Source organism: Anser cygnoides, chromosome 1 (assembly GCF_040182565.1).
Source record: "Anser cygnoides isolate HZ-2024a breed goose chromosome 1, Taihu_goose_T2T_genome, whole genome shotgun sequence".
NCBI lineage: Eukaryota > Metazoa > Chordata > Aves > Anseriformes > Anatidae > Anser > Anser cygnoides.
Window position 1 is genome coordinate 97147877 of NC_089873.1, and position 21945 is coordinate 97169821.

At 40.0% G+C, this 21945-nt stretch overlaps 1 protein-coding gene across 43 annotated transcripts in view; it reads right to left on the reverse strand.

The window, feature by feature from the left end:
- ZBTB20 (zinc finger and BTB domain containing 20) overlaps positions 1 to 21945 on the reverse strand; it is a 480501-nt gene that overhangs the window by 312983 nt on the left and 145573 nt on the right. For 5 of the 43 annotated variants that reach the window (XM_067003636.1, XM_067003645.1, XM_067003595.1 and 2 more), the window contains exon 5: positions 18177 to 18284. The exons of 36 other annotated variants lie outside the window; for them this stretch is intronic. The gene's annotated coding sequence lies outside the window, so the exon portion shown is untranslated. 2 more of the 43 variants (XM_048058139.2, XM_013184040.3) reach the window with 1 other exon arrangement.

The window sequence follows — 21945 nt, forward strand, 5'->3', positions numbered from 1 at the left end:
GTAGTCAATAAACAGAATATCCGCAATTATGGTACAATAAGGAGTGAGACTGAAAACTGCCCATGTTTAAAGACAAAAGGCAACTTCAATTTGATACCTATTAAGGAGAAACTACCCCTGTGGGAAAGGTTAAATCACTTAGTCTTTAGCAGAAATCCAGCAAATTTTTTTTTGAAGGACCTGATACTGGGTTCTGTGATGCTAATGGTGTAGCTTTCCAGAGTGGTGTGTGAAATGCATATGTGCTCATCAGTCCAGTGTTCAACTTAAATACCCCACAGGACAGAATCTGTACAACCAAAATCAGATCCTTGTAAAATCAAAGAACATTTCTGTTTTCAGGGGTACATGCTATTTTTATTTACTTGTGAAAAGTGAGGTTATTTTGGCCATTTATTTTAATGCACATAACGAAGTGGGGGCAGAAAAGAATATTTTGTAGGTATAACAAAAAAAATGCTAGTGACAGTGTTTTTTTTCTTTGTTGATTAAGATGTGAAAAAGCATCAAATTTAAGGCAGAGCATTCTTAACCATCTACAGATCTCCATGCTCTAACAGACCTTTTTACTATTATAAAATCAAGTTTACATGTGGGATAAACAAAAATCAGATTCTCATGAAGTTGTACCAGCTCACAGACAGCCAAACGAGCCTGCATTCTCATGGATTTCTGTCCACGTTGGGTCTCCAATGTATAATTTTCTTAAAATTGTGAGGTAGCCTCTCCCTCAGTGGGGTCATTAAAAGAGCCTTTCCCTTTTAAAGAGCTGCCTAGTTCCACAAAACATGTGGAAGCTTTGGTATCTTGGAGACTTTTACTCATCAAACTTGGCTGAATGTGGCTAAATTTAAAAAATAAAAATAAAAAAAAAATAAATTGGAGACAGGTAATACAAACTACATCCAGGAGCAAACAGAGTGGGTTCCCGGAAATCTCATTTCCTTGGGGAGACACGCCTCGGGAAGACGTACAGATGCAGGCAGCCTGTGAGAGTTATGTAGAAAAACTTCTGTCCCTGCAGAATCTCCCAAGCATTCCTCCAGTGAAATCAGACTGCAGCAAAATGCAAGCACGTAGGGGCATGTGTTTCTGCCCCACACTCAGCTGCTGTGGAGATGTTTAAGTAGAGGCACTTCTAGAAAAGCCGGAACCCATTTAAACTAAATAAAATCAGGCCGTATACTCTCTGCCAAAAGCTTGTTTTGTTTCCTTGTACATCGGTATATCTTTGCCGACACAAAAGCATACACTACAACCTAGAAGACTATCTCCACTATTCCAACTTTTAGATGAAATATAGCTGTGAAACCAAAATATCACTTCTTCAGAAACAGAAAAAAGAAAAAAAAAAAGCAGTACTCCCATAAACAATGGTCAATCTAAAGCTTCAGAAGAAATATATGCAGTAACACACATTCTTACCTGCACAAGCCTGTAACATCAGCCTTTGAGGTTTTTTTTTACATCTACTCTGTAACGATGCATTTTTTGAAAATGCTTCTAGTGCTCAGGAATGCCAAGAATTTAGGAAGAGAGCCACAGCTTAAGAGAGCAATTATTTGCCAGTAAATACTCAATTTGCTTGTCCTGTGATTTTTCTTCTCCTAACTCGCCCTCTCCATAATCCGTCTCTCGCTGCGTCACAAGCACAAGAAGTCTTTTCTTCATAACATAACACTTCAGTTAGCTATTTTGTTAGCATTAATTAAGAATTCCCTCTGCTGGTCATTTTCTATACTCTTACAAATAGCACCTTGAGCCCCGGACATTAGAAAGCAGTGAGTCAGTGTGTGGGATTCAGCCACCGTTTATAAACACCTTCAACCACATTCACCCAGTTTACAATATTCAGGACATCTCAGCTGAATTACTGCTTTGTGTCCAGTTTGTATTCAGATGGGGGCCATATGTTCCTTCATGTATTAGAGCAGAGCTCATTAGCACTGCTGCAGTCAAGCCACAGCAAACATTTTTTTTTTCTATCTTGCCTCCATTTTAACCTGATTAAAAACATTTTCTCCAGGGTAGATTTCTGGAAGAGAACTGCTCAAATCAAAAGTACTGCCAAAATGGGTATGTGTAAATTTAAAATTACTTTTAAAATCAGTAGTTGCTTTTGCTGCAACAGAACTCTGTTGCTGTTTAGGATTAAACTACTTACTAGATGCACTTTCTAAAAACACAGAAAAGCCTTCATAAAAACTGGTACAGTAACCACAAGGGCTAAATATTCGGTGAGCAAAAAGACCTAGAAGAATTCAGCATTCAATCTTTCTCTTAAGGATTTAGGCACATAACCTATTTTAAAGAGGGTATGCATCTGTGCAGGCAGCATCATACAACTAGATTAACACCTTGCAATAATGGGGAGAGTGGGTGTAGTTAGAAATCTGGATGTGCAAATTGTATTTCCTAAGAAATTTTGTGTAGGCAAGTTCCATTCTGCTCAATCAACAGTAGGCAGAGAAATACTATATTTGGCAAAAATTAATAAAATACAGAAGGAGTGACTTGAATCACCCACATTAATTGCTAAATGAAAATCCAGGTTTTGAAATACAAAACAGGAACACCCTTATAGGGAGTAGAATTAAAAAGTGACCCACCTGGGATTGAACGATATGAGAAAGAATGCATTTAAATCCATTTTAGGATACAAGCAGGTCATCTTTCAAAGTCAGTTTGGGTCTGGTTACTTCTTACATGAGTGAAAACGAATTGTGGGCCAAAGACTGAAAATTAAGATCACGTCGTGGACGCTTTAGTGCATTTAGAAGTACTGCATGCATTTCGTATGATATGATAGAAAAACAGAACTATCACGTATTCATAGAATCACAGACTGGTTTGGGTTGGAAAGGACCTCAAAGCCCATCCAGTTCCAACGCTCTGCCATGGACAGGGACACCTCCCACCAGACCAGGTTGCCCAAAGCCCCATCCAGCCTGGCCTTGAACACCTCCAGGGATGGGGCATCAACAGCTTCTCTGGGCAAAAAATTCTACTCAAACAGTAAAATGTATAATTAACAATAAAATGTAATAATAATTCCTCATATACAAACATGCATTCTAAAATACCACATTCTGAGCACAAACAGAATCAGAACTATCAAACGTCCCTAGTATAATGCACTTATTTTGTGTCTATGCTATATATCAGCTGCTAAAAAGCAACAAGTGAAAAATGTGCTCAATCAATCCAGACATCTTTGGGATTCTTGTACGTATATATCTCATATGCCCAAATTGATTATTTCATGTTAGAAATTATTTAACCTTCCTCCCCAAACCCACCTGTCCATCCATAACACAAGAAGAACTATAAAACCACCTTCTGCATGCAAGACACCATCCAAAAAAAGTGAAATAGAATGACGAAACAAGTGGCATGTGAAAAGTAAAACAAACAAAAAAAACTACAATTACATTGCTCTGTTATTCCCTAAACCTGACTTCCCTGTGAAAACACGACACAAAATACACCTGAAGGTTAATATACTTAGCTATATAGGTGCCCACAAAACAGGAGAGCTTCGAAATGCCCACTTAGGACCTGCCACATATCATTGGACATAAACACCACAGTTTTTATTGGTTTCAAGTAAGACAGATAAACATATTTTAAAGAACCTTGCAACTGAGACCGTGTTTTCAGAAAGAGTCAGCTCCTCGGTAAGTCTTTAAAAGCAATGGACCTGCACTCCAATGGGAAAGTCTTGGAAAATATACTTAACTTCGGATGAACAGAGTCACATCCTAATTGCATGCAAGATAAACTAATGGTTTTCCCCTAGGCTTTGACTTAAACTGACATAAACAAAGCAGTCCAGAATTAGATCTGACTATTGTCTAGTATATGTTATGTATAATTTAAAGAGAGAGCAGAGAAGAGATCAGTCTTAGGAGGTACTTTCAGGTCATTTTTTTTTTCAGTATTTATATGAGAATCTGAAAATGAAACTTTAAATCAACTTTAAACAAAATGAAAGTACATTAAAGAAAATGAAAGTGACGAGCAGAATTCTGTTGTTAAGGCTTACAACCGGAAAAATAAACAGCACGAACAAAAATAAATTTGATTTTTATAAACAACTGTAAGCAACCAGCGTACACTGCAATATTCCACAATAAATAATTCTTTCTGAAAAAAATGGATAAGGGCTTCCTAATTTTTGTTGTCTTAAAGCATGTATTTTCACATTAATACACTAATTTGTCTTTGCACAGCCGAGGTTTTGAAAGAAGAGCTGACACACTTAATAGGAACAACTGGGTTAAATGGGAATTTACTGGATCAAGTCAGAACATAAATTCTTACTTATCCAGTGTAATTAATGTAAAATTATACTCTTCTCAACAGGGACTGTACGGTAAAAGGGATATCTGGTTTGCTTAGGAGGTGCCCCCATTAGCTGGCTTTTTTTTTTTTTTTTTTTTTTTTTTTACGTGCTCAAAGCAATCAGCCAGTAGAGCCAGACACTGTCCTCAGGTAACCTCGTGTAGCTGCCTTGAGTGCAAAACGCTGTCACTTCTCAGACTTCGCACACTGTGATCGGCTTCCTTCCTTCACAGCCGTCCCCCGTGGGAGGACAGAAGTGCAGCCGGCCCTCCTCGCTCGCGTGGCACTGGCACCGTGTGTCGGCAGCAGGGCTGCAGGTGGCCCCACGCCTCAGTGTGCACTTTTTGGGGAGAAACCCTTCCAAATTCAATTGACAGAAACACAGATACGTGGTCACTGTAACTTTTTAACTTCCCCTTTGGATTATTTTTTTTTTCTCCCTGCTAGAAGCTCCTATTTGCTCTCAGTTTCAAAGTTTTTTTATTTTTTTTCTATTATTTTATTTTCAGAAGCCAGACAGACGTTCTGTAGTGATGTCCAGTAAATAAAATCTCTTAACATGTCTTGGTGCTTTTTGGGGGACCACAGCAGCTCACGGTACTAATGTCCCCATCCCATCTCCCCATAGAAGGGACCCTCAGCACTACCCATGCCACACGTCACCACTACAGCACTATCACTGAGCAGTTTCAGCTGCTACAGAAGAGGAAACCAGAACTCAGAATAGTAACTTTAGAAGAACATCTTGACTTTGAGGAAAAGAGAAACACATCCAGCAAATTACACCCATGTTTAGGTACACTAAGTGGGAAACAAATGATTTAAGTTGTCCGGGAGAGTTAAAATTCAGCTGCTGAATGCTATGCCTTTATCCAGTAAATCCCGACCTAACTCCACAGACCAGCTTCTGAACAGTAAACCCTGATGCAAACCTGAGCTATTTCTACCTGAATCCCTGCCACCAACACCAAATTTACAAAGGTGTGCCTCTGATCCAGACCCGACCCAAGGAGCGATGTCTTTGGGAAGGTAAGTGGCTTGGTAAGTAGGAGATGTCACTTCAGTCAGCCCGCACAGGCTGTTACCAAATGGAAAAGGGATTTTGGGCCCTGGTGAAGAGGCTGCATCCACTAGTTGGCTGGCTACAAGAAACTTGCATGTGCTCGACTGTTTTTGATGGGGTTTCCCATCTACCTCTGTTGAAAGTTGCCGGAGAAAAGCTGGCTGGCTATTTGGCAGAAGATTCTCCCTGATGGGATTTTAACCAACAGTCCAGGTGCCCAGTAGACGTTACTGATGCACAGTTCCAGCTCTTATTTCTCTTTTTTTATTTCTTATTTATTTAAAGTTTTATGCATCTTCGCTTACAGCATGCAGTGCGCTTATTTTCAGCTCAGGTTTAAAAACTCACCAGGAGAAAAACTGTAATACCTTATCCTATCAGACTAATAACACAGAGCTTACATGCCCTTTAAATCAGAATTGCTTTCCCCCAGCCAACGGTGGATAAAATTGTTCTAGACTGCAGCAGATGGAACTGGAAACCTTTCCTTCCTGTTTATATCTGGGGCACATATGATCAGCCTATGCGGATAAGGCTTCAGCAAAACATTTCCAAAAGAAGTGTATCAGGAACGCGAGCATTTGCAGATAATAAATCACAGAAAAATGCTCCATTAAAGCTCTGGAAACAACCCTTTTCACCCTGCAAAGGGGATCAAAAGCTCCAAAGTACTAAGCCAGGCTGGGCAACTTCAGTCTCTACATCCCTCAAGCGTGAGAGGAGCACACAGAAATCTCTCGTATGTCAACAGCCAGGGCAACAGCGGAGGGAGAAGCAGAGGTTTCCCGAAGCAGCTGCTGACAAGGTGCGCTCAGGACGGAGCACAGAGGCCCTGTGTGATCGCCTTTGAGTAAGGAAGGTTTCCTGGTAAATCTCCAGGACTAGGCACTGCGAGAAAAGACTCCCCACTCAGGGCACGGACTGGGAACCTGACCAACACATGCGTTTTCTAGTGCTCATTATCAGTTTCAGAGAGCAGGTTTATCTTCAAAGGACCTAATGCAGCAGGGAAAGAGCATCCCCTGCCCTTTGCAGCCAGGGAACATAGGCACAGATACATCGACTTTTCCAAGGTTACAGAGCCAGAGACGAGGAAAAGAACCCAGATTTCTCTTGGTCTGCTGATCAGAGCCTTAAAAACACCAAACAATCCTCCCTCCAGCTTCAAGGCCACAGTTTGACGCTTAGTACTTTCGGAGGGCATAATCTGGGCACAAGTGAGGACGTGCAAGACAGGAAAAAAAAAAATCCTTGTTTGATCTTCACAGGAAACCCTAGCCCTGAAATAACCTTGAGGTAACGAATAATGAAAAACATGATTTCTACTTGCAAGTTTAACACATGAGGTTTGGCGGTCATCAAAGTGGTTTTGACTCTGAAGTGAGAACTGGTGTTTTTACACTATACTTTCAGCACAGTGGTTTTAAAATCTCTCTGTAAAGATGGATACAAGTAGTTTGTTTATTAGGTTAGGAATTAAAGAGGGGAAAAAAAAAACAGATTTAAAACTCTCCTTGGCTTAATTACTCTTAACATTTATTCACTTAATCAGATGAAAGAAAAATCAGCTTGACTTTTTTGACAGCAAAGACAAACCAACCGGAAAATTCACCTCCTACAAGAAATGTTGAAAGGGAAAACTCTGGATAGCAACATGTTAATAAAATGCTTTCAAATACAGACACAACTCGATTGTAATGAAATCTTATATTCTCTTTGACCTGCCACCCCTGCATTTAGCTTCTCCCCTCCAGAAGACAGGGAAAACTCTTGGATTCAAGTATCACTTTTCACCTCCTTACCCATAGGAAGGGGCACTGCACAGGACACCGATATGCAAAATCAGGTGCCTGTGAATTTACTTTGCAAAATACCTGCTTACACAAAAAAAAAATATGGAAGAAGCTACAATAAGGTCAAAAAATATGACTATTTCTTCAACATTATTTTGTTTCCTTCCTTAATTAATGTTGCTAAGACAGATGAATACTCTTAAATTCATTTCAAAAATAGGGATTACTGGGGGCCACTGATAGTTTTTTCTAAGTTTGCAACAAGTCAGCAGCAATGCTGGGAATGGACCACTGCTGCCAGGCTCTTGTTTTGTGTCTCTCTCTCTCTCTCTGCTCCAGGGCCCCAGATCTTCCCCAGCTCCTGGGAAATAGCGACTTTTATATCTAGAGATCAAAGGGGCAGCATTTATTCTCTGAGGACATGAAGTCCTAATACCAGCTAAGACTAAATGCTCTTAAATTGTTCACTGTAGGGAACTTGGAAAAGAGACTTTGTTTTGCACCATTTATAGTGTTCTGCAATCAAAAAATCTCAGAGACTGCAGGAAGATACATACTTACATTTAGGTTTGAGATGACTGTTCCAGGCCTCCCCCTAATATAATATTTCATAGGCAAATAATAAAATGGATATAGATGGTCTTTCATAACAAGCTTCCAATTTTATTTGGTTCTATTTAATCACGTATTTTGCTGAGGCCAACTGCATTCTCTCTGGTTGCTTAGACAGTGGGTTTCATGCATTCTTGCATATATTTGAACTTTTGATCATTTTCCAAAAATTCACTGCTAGTATCCTAGGCAGCCATCACTGGGTAGTGATATGGGTCATTCTAGTTCAGAATAAAAAGGAGATGAGTGTGACTGATCCTTTTTCTCAGGGCCAAATCTCATAACAAATCATCTGGAAAACTGCCAATGACTTCAATGAGACCAGAAATTGTCCCTACTGTTATCTAAAAAACTTCATATTCCTTATGAGAAAAGCAGGGTGCAAATTCTCTAGCCAGACTAGATTCATTCTCCTATAGACTAGGAGCAGGAGAATCAGATGAAAGAGCAAAGAAAGGGATAGAAGTCTTTACTGTTGTCTGTACATAGTTGCTCATTGAATTCCAAAGTAGATGTAGGGAAAGCAGCATTGTGTCAGTTCTTTCTGAGCAAAAGTGGAAATCCTACCTTTTTTCTTTTTTTAAGAGCTATTTAGAACACTTAATTTATTAAATTATATAATACAGGCCTGTTCCTGTCTTAATCCTTTAGACTTAGCTCCCAGCAGAGGGTGAATGGAAGAAAATGAAGCTGGAATATAAACTACTTATGAAGTGCTTTTTACCAGAAAATAAAAGGACAAAGTAAAAAAACAACAACAACAAAAAAAACCACAAAACATGTTTTTGTTGTTTTTAATTTCATTTGGAAAAAAAAATCAGTGCACCTATATGAGTATGTGTGTGCATGCACATATGTCAGATTTACTGCAATAACAAGAAAGAAAATGATCTGATCTTTAAAAAAGCCAGGAATCTGGGACTTGAATTCTCTGACTTCAATAGTGTTGCAAGGACTTGGAATGTGACAGATACTGGCATATTGTGTCCTGTTGTGAACGAGTGCTTGACTCTGAAGCTTTATAGCATCTCTGTTCCTAAACAGCAAAATGCACTACTCATGAGGCACATCTGAAGACTTAGGATTTGATGTGCTATTCTTGACCTCTCCCTTTCCAGTGCGCAGTGCTTACCCTGTCAACTGCCTGGCCTGTTATTGACCTTTAATTTCACAATAGGCTCATGTTGACAAATCACTTCGAAATGAGATCAACATAGATACGTAACTCATGGTACGATACAAACAGAAAGGAGTTTTCAAAAGCTGGTGAGCGCAGGAAATAAGCAGCAGTCATTACGTACAAGGGAAGTTACATGTTCAGCTGTTTGCATGCTGGGCTGACATCTTCAAGTATGGTATTATATTGCTTTATATTATATATAAAAGCACCTTTTTTTCCTGAAAGCCTATAAGATTTTTTCTTTCTTTTCTTGAACTAGTCCTATATTGTCTCTCAGTTCTGCTAGGCAGCCACCTCTAAGATGGAAGACAGAGGCAGGTATACAAGTGGAACACAATGCTGAATCACCAAGGAGTAATGGGATTTTTGGTTATTCCAAACACCACCAACCTTCCTTACCACCACAAACCTCTTATAGGAACACAAAGAGAACATATATAGGAAGACGATTTCAGTGTGAATTATACGATAATCAATTTATGTGCCAGGGGAAAAAAAAGATGGAAGGTGGAGGGAGTTTGAGATGACTGCCCCCAATGAAGGGATTTCAGTCTTGAGCTTCGTACCCCATAAGCAACCCCTCTAGCAAAGTTATCTTGTTCCACTGCTCTTTATGTTACGGGGTAAACACTTAAAGTGATAAGTTAACCACAGAATGTTTGTATTAAACATGGGCCTCCTGCTCTCTAGTTTCTATAATTTACAACAAAGAGTTTATTAAACACAACTCTTTCTGTCTGACATTCAAATCCATCTCTGCAACACACTCTCCTCTGGATTTGCGCCACAGAATGAAATGCTATGGAAAAACAAAATAAACCAAAACCCTGCTGTGGAAACAGGACAAATCTAGTTTCACATCCCCTGCAGAGAGAGAAACAAGACGGAAGTAAAAAGCACCAAATGGAGCTCATAAAGCTTCACTCTGATCTCAGCCTCCACATTCTGGCAGAAAGCACCACCTAAGAGATGTGCTCTGCTTCAAGTGACAACAGCCTCTGATTACAGCATGAACGCAAAAATATATTGTCTGTGAACAATTATCCCAAACAAACTCTGAATAAGGGAAATCTGACGGCAGAATAAGGGGAAATGTGGTGGGAGGTAGGGCTGATCGCCCCCCTCCCTCGCCAAGGCCTTATCTCATGCACCAGCCATCTGTAGTAGCTGTGCCTGCTACTACAGCTTGTGGGCTCCGCAGAGCCTCCTCTCCGCAGACTGCCTGCCTCTCGCATCGCGACGAGGTGGCAATCGCTGCACCCGTCAGAAGCCTTCTCCACCACAGGAGGGAAGCTGTTGTAGTTTGGTAACAAAACCGGATCCTTTCCACAGGTCCCTTTTATCACAGGTACACGCTTGTGCTCCTTGTAACACTCCGCATAGCGGCACATAAGCGGAAAGGAGCCCATCCCAACCCACAGATGCCACAGGGAGTTAATGGAACTAGCGTTTGTTAACTCTTTTGATAAATCTCCAAAGAAAAATTACATATTTGTTAGCAAGTCAATGCCCACAACAGGAACAGATTCTGAACATTTTGAACCTAACATGACAGAGAACAATGCACACCTTTCACTACTCACAAATAACTATTCCTTAGTTACGCGTTTGAAGGCCACCAACAACCCAGAGAGAAAAGGATGGTGGTCCTGAGGCAGGGATTCTTTGGGGGAGGGTTACTTTTACAGTACAGGCACGTAAATATGTACTTAAGTGTACACACCCTCATGTACTTAGGTACGTATATAAATGGATGGTAAAGGAAAGAAAAAGCAAACAACTAGATACAGAGAGGCCACTGTGGGATCAACCAAGCTGTCATCTTACCAGCAAAACTGCTCTTAAATTCAGGTAGGAAACAGCTCTTCTGCAAGAATGCTTTGCCCAAACAGGGGAGATCCTTTAACACCTTTAAGCACCAGGGGAGATCCTTTAACACCTTTATTGCTGAAAGCCTTCCCACGATGCCCAGGAGATCATGTCCACTTTGGGAATTTTGAGCTTGGTTCCTTGGCATACGTGGCACTCCGTATACATTCCTTGTTGGGCTCTTACAGGAAGATCATCTTTGAATCCCATGTCAGAGGATTGTCTCCATTTTAGATTACAGTCCTCTATTTGACTAAAAAGACAGCATTCCGCTGCGATTTTTTTTTTGTGTTGTTAATTAATTCATTTGAGACTATTCCTTAAATTTTCTTTTTAATGCGTTTTTGTGTGTGGGTATTATTAATCACTTCTAAAGTTGTTTGCAACTGTCAGGGATTAAAAGTCTTTGCTAACATACATATATAAATCTGTTTATATTATGCATGTTTATGCATATGTGCACGCACGTATACATTAAAAAACAAAGCAAAACAAAAAACCTTCCAACTGCATCTTTCTCTCTCCTCCCTTCTCCATTCTGAGCAGGTTCCCGCTATCAACTGCTGGAGTGTGCTCACTCTACACCTAGAGCTATAATTATTTTGCTTTAATTTTACAAAACCTTTTGTTCCATTCCCACGAGCCCACCTGATCCTTATATTACACTTGCTCTATTAAAACACTCATGCAGAACAAAGCACAGTTGTACTGATTCATAAGTAACTCGCCCCCCAACCCCCTTCTCTTTTTCTTTCTACTAGGCTCATACCTCTGACTGTAGTTTCACGACACTGTCCGTAATGCCAGTCCATGTTCCCATTTTTGCCTTGTTTTCTTTTAAACCTTTTTTTTCCTTAATGTTCTTAGGGTCAAATTACACTATTGTTTACTGTTTTTTCTTTTTTTTAATTGCTGTCGTTCTCAGTCATTATATTATGCTCTTTGGCATGACAATAGATATAGTGCATAGGGTGTTACAGAATTTATTTGTTGTAATCAGACTCTAGGATTTATTTTTTTAAATGATTCACACAATACAGGCACTAAAGCTAGCCCAAAATTTTACTGAGGCAAGGAGAAGACCATTTTTAGCCCAGACTTTGACATCAGCATCCCCTATTTACAGGAAAAGGGCACAGAAGCTTAGGTCGCGCTATTACCTGAGCATGGCCTGCATGAACCACCATGTTTTACAGAAGACTAAACACACTGACAACACTTGCAACAGGATCTTCAGAGGCACTGGGCATTTCAGATTTAGGAAAAAAACAACAAAACACCTTCTCATAAATTATTGCTGAAAAACTGAAGGACAGAGCCCAGCTCATCAATAAAGATGGAAACAATAGAAGGGCTTTTCCGTCTATTTGTCCTGTACAACAACAACTTTGAGCTGAGACAGCCTTTATTTTCTGGCTTATAAAGCACCAAGCATGTTGTTAGGACTAAGTAACGGGTAAATAGTAATCAGCCAGAACAGTGAGGAGTGGATGCTTATGAAGGAAACAGTAGCAAAGGGGAAATAAAATTGAATTCTCAGCAGCCATCTTTTCAAGATGGGGAGCAGGACATTTTGCAGCACCCTATGGCACAAAGCTGGTGGGTGACTACTGGAAAACTGACCAGATGAAGGTGTGAGAGAAGGCAAGAAGAGGAAGGGAAATGGCACCCGTGTTTCCTTTTCCCTGTGACACATGTAACAATGGTGAATACTAATGATTTACAGCAATGAAAGAGAATAACAGGGAAGAAGGGGAATGTGGCAAGGCACAGAACAAACACGGCTGTAAAGGGTGCAAATGAAAGTTGCAATTTCCCAAAGAATAACCGTTCTGCACATTTTATGTAGCATGTCAAATCTATCAGATTTTCTCTTATTAAATCATCATTCTACAGCAACAATCATTCTCTCAATCAATCCCCCGTGTTGTTAACTCTTAGTAATGACTAACTTGGCAGGAACTGATGTTTACATATATTTTAAAGTCCTTAGCGCTGTTCTTTATTTTTTTGGATGGTAAATTTCCTTTACATTTTGTCTTTTGTTTTTTAACCAGTTTTTAAAGGATGGATGCATTCAATTGGAAAATAAAGTTCTGTAACACACATACACACACACAGATTATGTTAGCTCAGGAAATTGGCAGTGGGATAAGAACAATACCATTCACCTCCTGATTGCTGATTCAAATCTAGCCCAAGCGAGATAGTCACAGAAGCTGTAAACCTCCCATGATGGCTTTGTGATTTGAGATTATATTTTATGAATCTCAATCCACTTCAGGCCAAGAACCAGAATCGCAAATCCTCTGCCTCAATGAACATTAACTGGCATCACTGCACACAGCAATATAGGAGATGCCAAAAAAACACCAAACTGGTCCTGGATACAAAGTTCCCACCTTATCCTGGGAACTGATCATTAAAAGACAGGGTTGGTGCATACAAGCGTGGAGCATGCACAGGGAAATGTCTCTCTCTCTCTACCAAACAGAAAAACCAACTCCCCTGTAGTCACATCTGCTAAGTGCTGCAACATTTACCTGAAATGTGAACTCCAAGAGTTCAGAAGTCCTAACTTTCCCCCAAACTAGGTGTCTGATGTTATGCCCCTGTACTATGACAGAGCCAAGAGAGTAGGGCAGTACATAGGACAGTAAAAGGAGAATAAAGCTAAGGTTTTCTATCCCAGTTAACAAGGAGGATGCATTAAGCCTATGCACACTCTTTACCCCCTTAAAATCAAGAGGGGAACAGACTGACTGCAGACTTTGGTCATTCTTTGGTCTACTTCTCCTCCCTAGATGGGAGGAACAATTAAGGTATTTAATTTCGCAGACGAGTAATCCTGAGGAAGGCTGTGTTACACCTTTTATATTATTAGGGACACAACTGGTTAGATGGTGATTAGGAGAGCTATTGCACTAAACAAAAATCCCATTGCAGCCAACAAAATAGTGATGTTGAAGCGTATTTTCCATGGCTCCTTCTTTTAGGGAGCATGAATGGTTAGAATCCCTCAGGAATTACCTGCTCCAGTTTCCTCCCTTAGATACATTCACTAACCTGAGGTGTATGTGAGGGGGGGAGGTCTCAGGACCCAAGAGTAGATTTAAGTTTTTCTACCATCTGTGCTGAAGTGCAGCCAATGCAAATTCCACCTTCAGATCTGCACTCCAGTGCCTCCCTGTTATGTTTCATTTCACACTTGTGATCTTTATTCCTTAGAAAGAGGAAAAATGCACAGCTGATGAGCCATGTTTGCATGCAACTTGAATTTGTTCCTTCAGTAGCTGTAGTTTGGACGTGCACTTGACTATTCAAAGTGAAAGTGAGATAAGAAATACAGCCGCATTTTAAATGGACAGCCATTCTTCATGCTACACAGGCATATTCAGAAGCAAGTAGTTCTCTTCAAAGTTTTCAGAGGCATCACTGAAAGCATTCACACACACAGGAAATAATTGGTGAGAAGGTGAGATTTTCCTCTTTTGCTATTTATTCATTTTTTCTTCTTTTCCCTTTTTGTCAATGAAAAGGGGAGACATTAACAATGAAAAATGAATATGGGTTTGATGGTCTTTGTCCACTATCACAAAATATTAAAAATGGGTAGCCCTACAAGTTTTACAGGATACCTCTGCATACATAAACATGTAACTTGTTTGTGCTTCCATCACAGCAGTTCCAGTAAAATGTATAGAATAATTCTACATGTAGCTAAATAAAGAGAACAAGTACAGTTAAACTCAGCTGATAAAGCAGAAGAAACAAAAACAACATCCCACAAAACTATTAAGAGTTGGGGGAAAAAGCACATCTTTTATATGAATTTAAACTTAAGATATGACAGAGAAAGATTATTTAATTTGGGAGATGTAAGGTTAATAATGTTGGTTCACTGGCAGAGAATTGAGATACACACTGGCATCTTTCTAAACCTACAGAAGTTGTTCTAAGTATGTTTTGGGGAGTCTCCAGAGGGAGCCAACTTGCCAAGGGAACCTGTATGTCTGTGGAAGCACACATTACTCAAGATGATAAATTACAAGATGGCTTAATCTAGCAAAGCAAGGAACCAGTACTTCAGCATAATAGGTAGAGTTTCACTGGAAACAAAAAACTCACTCTCGGAAGGCCCAGTAGACAGTTTCAGCTCTCATTTAACATGAAGTTTTATGGTTACTAGCTACACTTCAAAAAACCTCTTGTGAACTTGCTGGGTGTTTTGGGGAGAGCTGATTACAGCAGGGATCAAGAGGACTCAAAACCTAAGTATGCTTCAATCTGCCATGCCTCTTGCAAGGAAAAAGGCGGCACCAGCCAAGCGTAGAAGCAGGAGCTCCACACAGGCCCACACTGATCTGCTGTGCGCTGTGATGATGTGCTGTGCATTCACAGTCTGAAGAGCAAATCTGGACTCTCGTGAGTCTTAGCCTTTGTGGAAGCTCAGATCCTTAGAGTTCTTTTAGCTTATTTAACTAACACGCTGGCCTTGCGTGCACTGCTGACTCTGCCTATGTTGGAATCCCATCATTATTTTGTGTATCAAGTGACCCACCAGTTTCGAGAGTCTTTGCCAAGAATAAGAGGACACAGATGTTTACCATGACATTTGCATGACAAGGTGTTTATCTTGGATAATAGTATGGATAGTAACACAACAGTGAAAAAAACCTGTTCACGTATTTCCTTTGGAAAAAGGTCTCAGATGAAGAAAGAGTACCCAAAAGGAAGATGCTAGTACATATACATCCTAGACTCAGCCTTGATATGATATCTGAATGCGGATCAGGATTTGAATTTTACAATTAGGTTCACATGTCCTAATTAGTTTCTCAAGCTGCACAGAGAGCAGAGGAAGGTCACTTTAGACATATAAAAGGAGACAATAGTAAACTTTTGAAAAAACATTATAGAGAATAATTGTGCTCTGGAGGATTTATTTATTTACTAATGTAAACAGTGCACACTGAGATAACATCTGGCAATGTTTATTACAATGAAACCCAATCAATACTTCTGTCTGCTACAATATCTGTCCACAAAGCAGTCATTCCTCCTGGCACTCACAACAATACTCAACTATCTGTTAGAGTAGCCTTAGTCAGCAAAAAAGGAGGTGGTCACCTGAATTCTACTGTTTGAAACCCAAAAGAACATAGAGAATCGGGTGTACCTAGACACAAGAATGATGGTGGAAAGTCAGAGCGAGAGATAAAGCTCATAGCATTGCAAAAAACACGCTATTAATCCCCACAGCATTTCTAAAAGCAACAGATCCCAGGGTTGGTTTTTGTTTTTTGGTGTCTCTAAAGATTTACACTTTGGGCATTCCATTACTTTTGCTAGTAAGCTAACATGCCTTCTGTTGCATTTTACAGATAGATCTAAAATCAGAAAATTTGACTTCTCATTTCCTTTTGAAGTCAGAATTCAGAAAGAACACTGAACTTCCCCACAGAATTGAAAAGCCAGAAATGAATTCATAAGAATTTCCACGTAAGCCCTTCCATTCTTTTATATTCGCATTATTGCACGTCCCTGTAGAAAGCCTAGCAGCAGTCTATATCACTATAAAACATTCACTAGGCATAAGCTTAGTACTTACTGAACCTTCACCTTTCCTAAACCTGTGCCTCTTCCAGTCTAACAAATAGATTGACATGCAATGTCATGCATAACTACTACTACATATGGGTGATGAACTTAAGCAAAAAAGATAACAAAACCACACAATATACACACACAAAACCAATATTCTGATTTTCCCTTTTCACATTTTTAATTGATGTAACTTTACTTTTCTTGAAACTGTCTTTTCCAAATAAAAACAATATGCCTGATTAATGTGAATATACAAAAAGTAAATGTACATTTGCCCCTCTCTATTTTCACGTTTTGCTGGCTCACTGTTCAAGCGATTTTTATTTGTACAGGGCCTGAAGGTAAAACACAACCTTCTCTGCTACACCAAGTCCTGAGGCAAGAGCTCTGTTCAGAATTTATTGTGGTGATATGTTACCTTTTTCCCATAAAAAACGTCTCTCTGACAAGATAATTGGGATTGTAGTTATGAAGTGGAGAGCGCAGGGAGGCAAGGGGACACAACTCCTTTCCCTGTCTACAGGTAGGGATCTACAGGGCAGCGAACAGCCCATTTTAGCTCAGCCTAGTAAACTGAGCAGTGACAGACAGTAAGTGTGGCCATCACAGAGGAAGTTGTTGTATACTACACCAATCCCTGTAATTTGTATTAGCTAAAATTTGTGTTAGAATTTTTGGTTTAGGTTCTTACAGTTTCTCCCTCTCTGTCCAACTGAGGTCTTACCATAACCTCAAGGAAGTGGCCTTTAGAAATGAGCTATGGAGGAAGCTTAGCATTAGAGAGAGATTAGCAAACTGGAGAGAAACACAGAAACACTCCCAAACACTGATACCAGCAAAAGTCCCACCAATATAAAGGAAAGACCTACTTAAAGGGCAATAGTACCGTCCACCTCTTCTGTCAATTCAGCCTCATGAATTAGTGTTAGACTTGCAAATAAAGCTACTCAAATGTTCTGTGTAAGTGTGAAGACTGGGATTTCAGATGTGCAGAATGAGCTCCGTTAATTTTTCTAAGTTTAAACAAAGACAGGCCAAGTACACACTCAGTTTTGAAAGCTCAGCATTGAAAATGATCAGCCCGGGAGTCTCCGTTTGCAGATCAGTGCTGCAGAGGAGCGGAAAAGCCAAACTGAGGCAGGGACTGGGGATTTTACACCTGGTTTTCAGCACAGCCCCTGCCTCACAGAGGTACAGTTTGTCTGAACTGGGCATGAAATTTGACAGTTCCTCCTTGGCTCCACAGAAGAAAGATCTGTTCTATTAGCTAATATTAAATCGGGGCTAGATAAGATGGGAGAGGTGAATAATTTCTAACCAATATAGTCTTATGAACTTTCACAAAAGAACTCCAAACAACCTAAAATGAGGAGATTAAAAGCGAAATAAACCTTCATTTGACCACTACTGGGCTAAAACATGCATGACAACTTATGTAATTTTATTATTAAAAAAGTTTAATCATGTTATTTCAAAAAACAACAACAATAAAACCACCTCTTTCTAAAGAGAGCATCACATGTTTATTTTTCTGCTGCAAACTGTTTTCCTCTACATCACCTAAGGAATTTCCTCCATTTCCTCTTCTACCTTGAGGCTGACAACACAGCAGACAGAAGAGTCAGCACCTGCCCCTCATCCAGGCAGCACTGCTGGAGAGGTGGGAACAGATGCACGCGTGCAATGCAGCAGGCATCCCATAACCTACCCTGCAGAGCCATGCAGCTCAAGCACGTATTTGCAACACATCCTGGCTCCACTGAAAGGAACGTGGTGAAGTCCCACTGACTTTATCAAGGCCAAGATTTCACTCCATCTGTAAGACAAGCAATCAGAAGATGGCTGTACTCAATAAAGAAATTGTAACAGAGTTCTGGTGGCAATTGCAGGTGACATCACGTTTGCATAACCTCTCAGTGTGCTACAAAGAAAACTTGCTTTGTCACACAGCTTACCTGCAGCCCACAACTTCATTCTCCTGTTGCTCTCTCTAGAAAGCAGTAGAGGGAAGTTACAGGCAAAACCCTATCCCATTCAGACAGTGGGATGAAGTACTAGGAGCTGTAGAAGTGAGACTCAGTGTTTTACAAGATAGATATTCATGACTCCTACCATCTCATGGAGAAATCAGGAGAAAAAGTCCACTACCCTTTCTAGACTTCCACCAGTGCCTACAAGAGTAATCACAACACAGCTCTAAGAATTAGTTCAGCATTAGATAAGAAACACCTGTTCTGCTATACAGTATATTTCTTTTACAAGATTTCCTAGGTATAAGGAGCCTTAAAGAATAACTACTGTATGGTAAAGATACATTCTAAACATTATGACAGAGAGAGCGTACAAGATTTTCAGAAAGTAAATGCTTTTAAATGTAATTAAATCACAATAATGATAATCACATAACTGTGCCCTTGACAGTCTGACAATGCGGGGACATCAGAAATGTTTTCCACCATCGCAAGGCATGGGAAATATATGCCTATCTCATGCAGCTGAAAGGATAGGGGGATCTAAAAACGTATTTTAACAGCTGATAATTTCATAAAGAGTAGAATTTACCTGACACACCTGGATTTCTCTGGGACACTAATGGCTGCAGCAAGGATAGGATCCATTCTGTGTTTCAGGGTAATTGCTGGTAAGAAATCCTGCCCGTGAAAGAATCACCAAACCTTTAGCCTCTAGAGCTTCCCTTTGACTACCTCCAGGCAGCACTCCACCCAGCGAGATTTTTACCTTTGCCCTCAGTACTTCCCAAATAGCGGATAAAGACCCTACCTCTGGGCTTTGAATTCCTCTCAGAGTTAAGCACCTAAATGTTACTGCATCTAGCTTGAAAGCCCCTGTGATAAATTTCGACATGGTAGTGAAGGGGCCTTTCACCTTTCATCTCTGCAACAGGCTAAGGTTTCACGTATGAGAAAACAACAAAATTTTCAGAACCCCAGAAATTCAGGGACTGTCTGAATACAAAGCTTTGGTCCAGTACCATTCCAAAAACCATACACATTAATGTAAGAGATTTCATATTTGCTACAGATTATAATCATACATACCAATTGTGATTATCTTCCTGCATTAAGAACTATCCTGAATCTTTACCAGAGAGTAATTCTCTGGACAGGGCAGGAAAACATTTGAGGCAACTGTGACTGGTATCCTGAGGGAACAAAATATTCGCTAGATACCTAGAGCAGTACTGGCAGATTTTCTTCAGTGAAGTTCTCTTCAGTGAACTCAAGAAGACCACAGCATAACCAAGACCAGTAAACAGAACAGGAGATTTTCATAGCAAATAAATGTCTTCTTGAATGGTAAGCGTAGAATATGAGCAGAGGTAGCTGTGAAGAACAGTATTTTCTAAACTACAAACACAAGGAAGAGACAGCAAATAGTATCATTTCTGGGGTCAATATGGCAGAGAGGCACTGGCACAAATTCAACAGCACACTCAAGTGCTATCCATGCATAAATCAGTACCTACAGGAACACTGCGTATTGAGACTCGGGGATTTCTCACCTCTAATCACGCTGTATTTTCCATCAGGATGACACACTAATGCAAGTCCACACCCTCGTGGTCACCTGATTTCTGGGTTCCTCAGCAGCTTCTCTCTGCATTCCTCAGGCTTGTGTGATGTCTGACTGCTGGAAATTCCCTCCAGTTGTTAACTGCATCTAGGCAAAAGCTGTCATCTGCACACTAAGTCAGCTCAAGAGGTAATCATTTTGTAATTGTTTGCTTCAGGAATCCGGTATCATTTGTCCTGGAGAAGTGACAGCCATTCACACATAAGAAGGCCAGTTTTGTATTAAAACAGTGCAAGAGACATGACAAAACAGATTACCCTCCACACTAGAAATCCTAATGAATGGAAAAGGAAACCAAGCAGAGATGAGAATTCATCTGTCTCTGGCTCAGACTCTGAGAATGAAGTTTGGCAGGTTTTCCCATTGATGGTCTGATCTTGCAACCTACACTCACAGGAACTGTGCCACTATACCCTACACCTAAATGAACTGGGACTGCAGGATCATGACCTCAAATGGTCCATATTCAGAGAGGACATACAGCGATTTGGTGCAAAAATCCTTTCATTGCTGGGAATTACATGCCTAATTCCATGGAAAGGTTCTGCCAGTCTTAGAAGAGGTAAAATAAAATAACGCTCTTCCATTTTACGAACTAATTACATTATTCAGAATTTCCATGCAAACACAAGCTGGAATGAAAGTCCTGAGAAAACATTATGTAGACAAAAAAAAAAAAAGTAGCCTGCTGGGGAAAGCTCAGTGAAATTTTGATTCAGTGATGCCTTCAATATTACTGACACAAACATTCTGTAAAGCCACTTTTGCAATAGCCTTTAACAGCATAGACTGACCTGCCAAGTGCTCGCTATCTCCAACCCAGCTATCTTGCTGACATCTGAAGGCTCCTAGATGAGACAGGCATAAAAAGAGGAGGGAAGGAGCAACAACTAGGTCCTTTTAAACCACAGGATCACCCAAATGCTATAGGATAATGACATGCACAGACCGAGAGATTCTTTTGTCATGAGGAAATACAGAACTACTAAAACACATATGGAATGACAGCGCATTCTGTCAGGATTTTGAAGACCCTGCAGAGCATGCATTGGCACCAAAGCCACGAACATGTCAGCAGTGAAGCTCTGCAGATGATTTATTTAAAAATAAATAAGTATTCTGATCTCTCTTGTGCCAGTGGAAACTGATGAAAACAATAGATCAATTTTGATACAACTGAGATTTAAATCTATTCTAATCTATTATTTAGATAGAGGGGCAATGACGGAAAGGAGGGCAATAAGAAGAGCCACATCCTCTATAGTAAAATTCAGAGCAAGACCACTTACACTAATGAAGAAAATAGACCAGAAAGTTTGGGTAACTGACATTCATCAGACTGCCCTACATCAGACTCTGAAATTCAAAATGATTCAGTGAGAGTCTCCCCAGGGGCACTGATGCAAACATGGAATAACCACAATGCCCTTCTGTGGAGCCCCTCCCATTATATACTGGTTTAGCTGAAGAATTTCAGTTTGGATAGAACAAAATAAGAGGGCCAGGAACTGGAAAAAGCCAGGCCTGTATCATCTTTTTTTCCTTTTTTAGCTTATCCAGGAGCATCTCTGGCCAAAGATAATATATGCTTAATGGTCTTTACAATCATGATATATGCTCAATAATCTGTAGTCTTTCTTTTATCTCGAAGCTAGACCAGCAAATGCTTTGATAAATGGAGTGAGATATTTTCCACTTCTACCGTAATATCTTCAGGTGCTGAAATACTGAAGTGTTTTACAACTTACTGCAGTAGTGCTACTGAGGGAATCAGTGCTGATATTCCCATGCCTTTTTAATATGAGTGAATCACAACGCATATTCCTTTATATACTAAAGCAACCATGCACTAGAGAGCCATTTTCCTATCCTCATCTATTGTG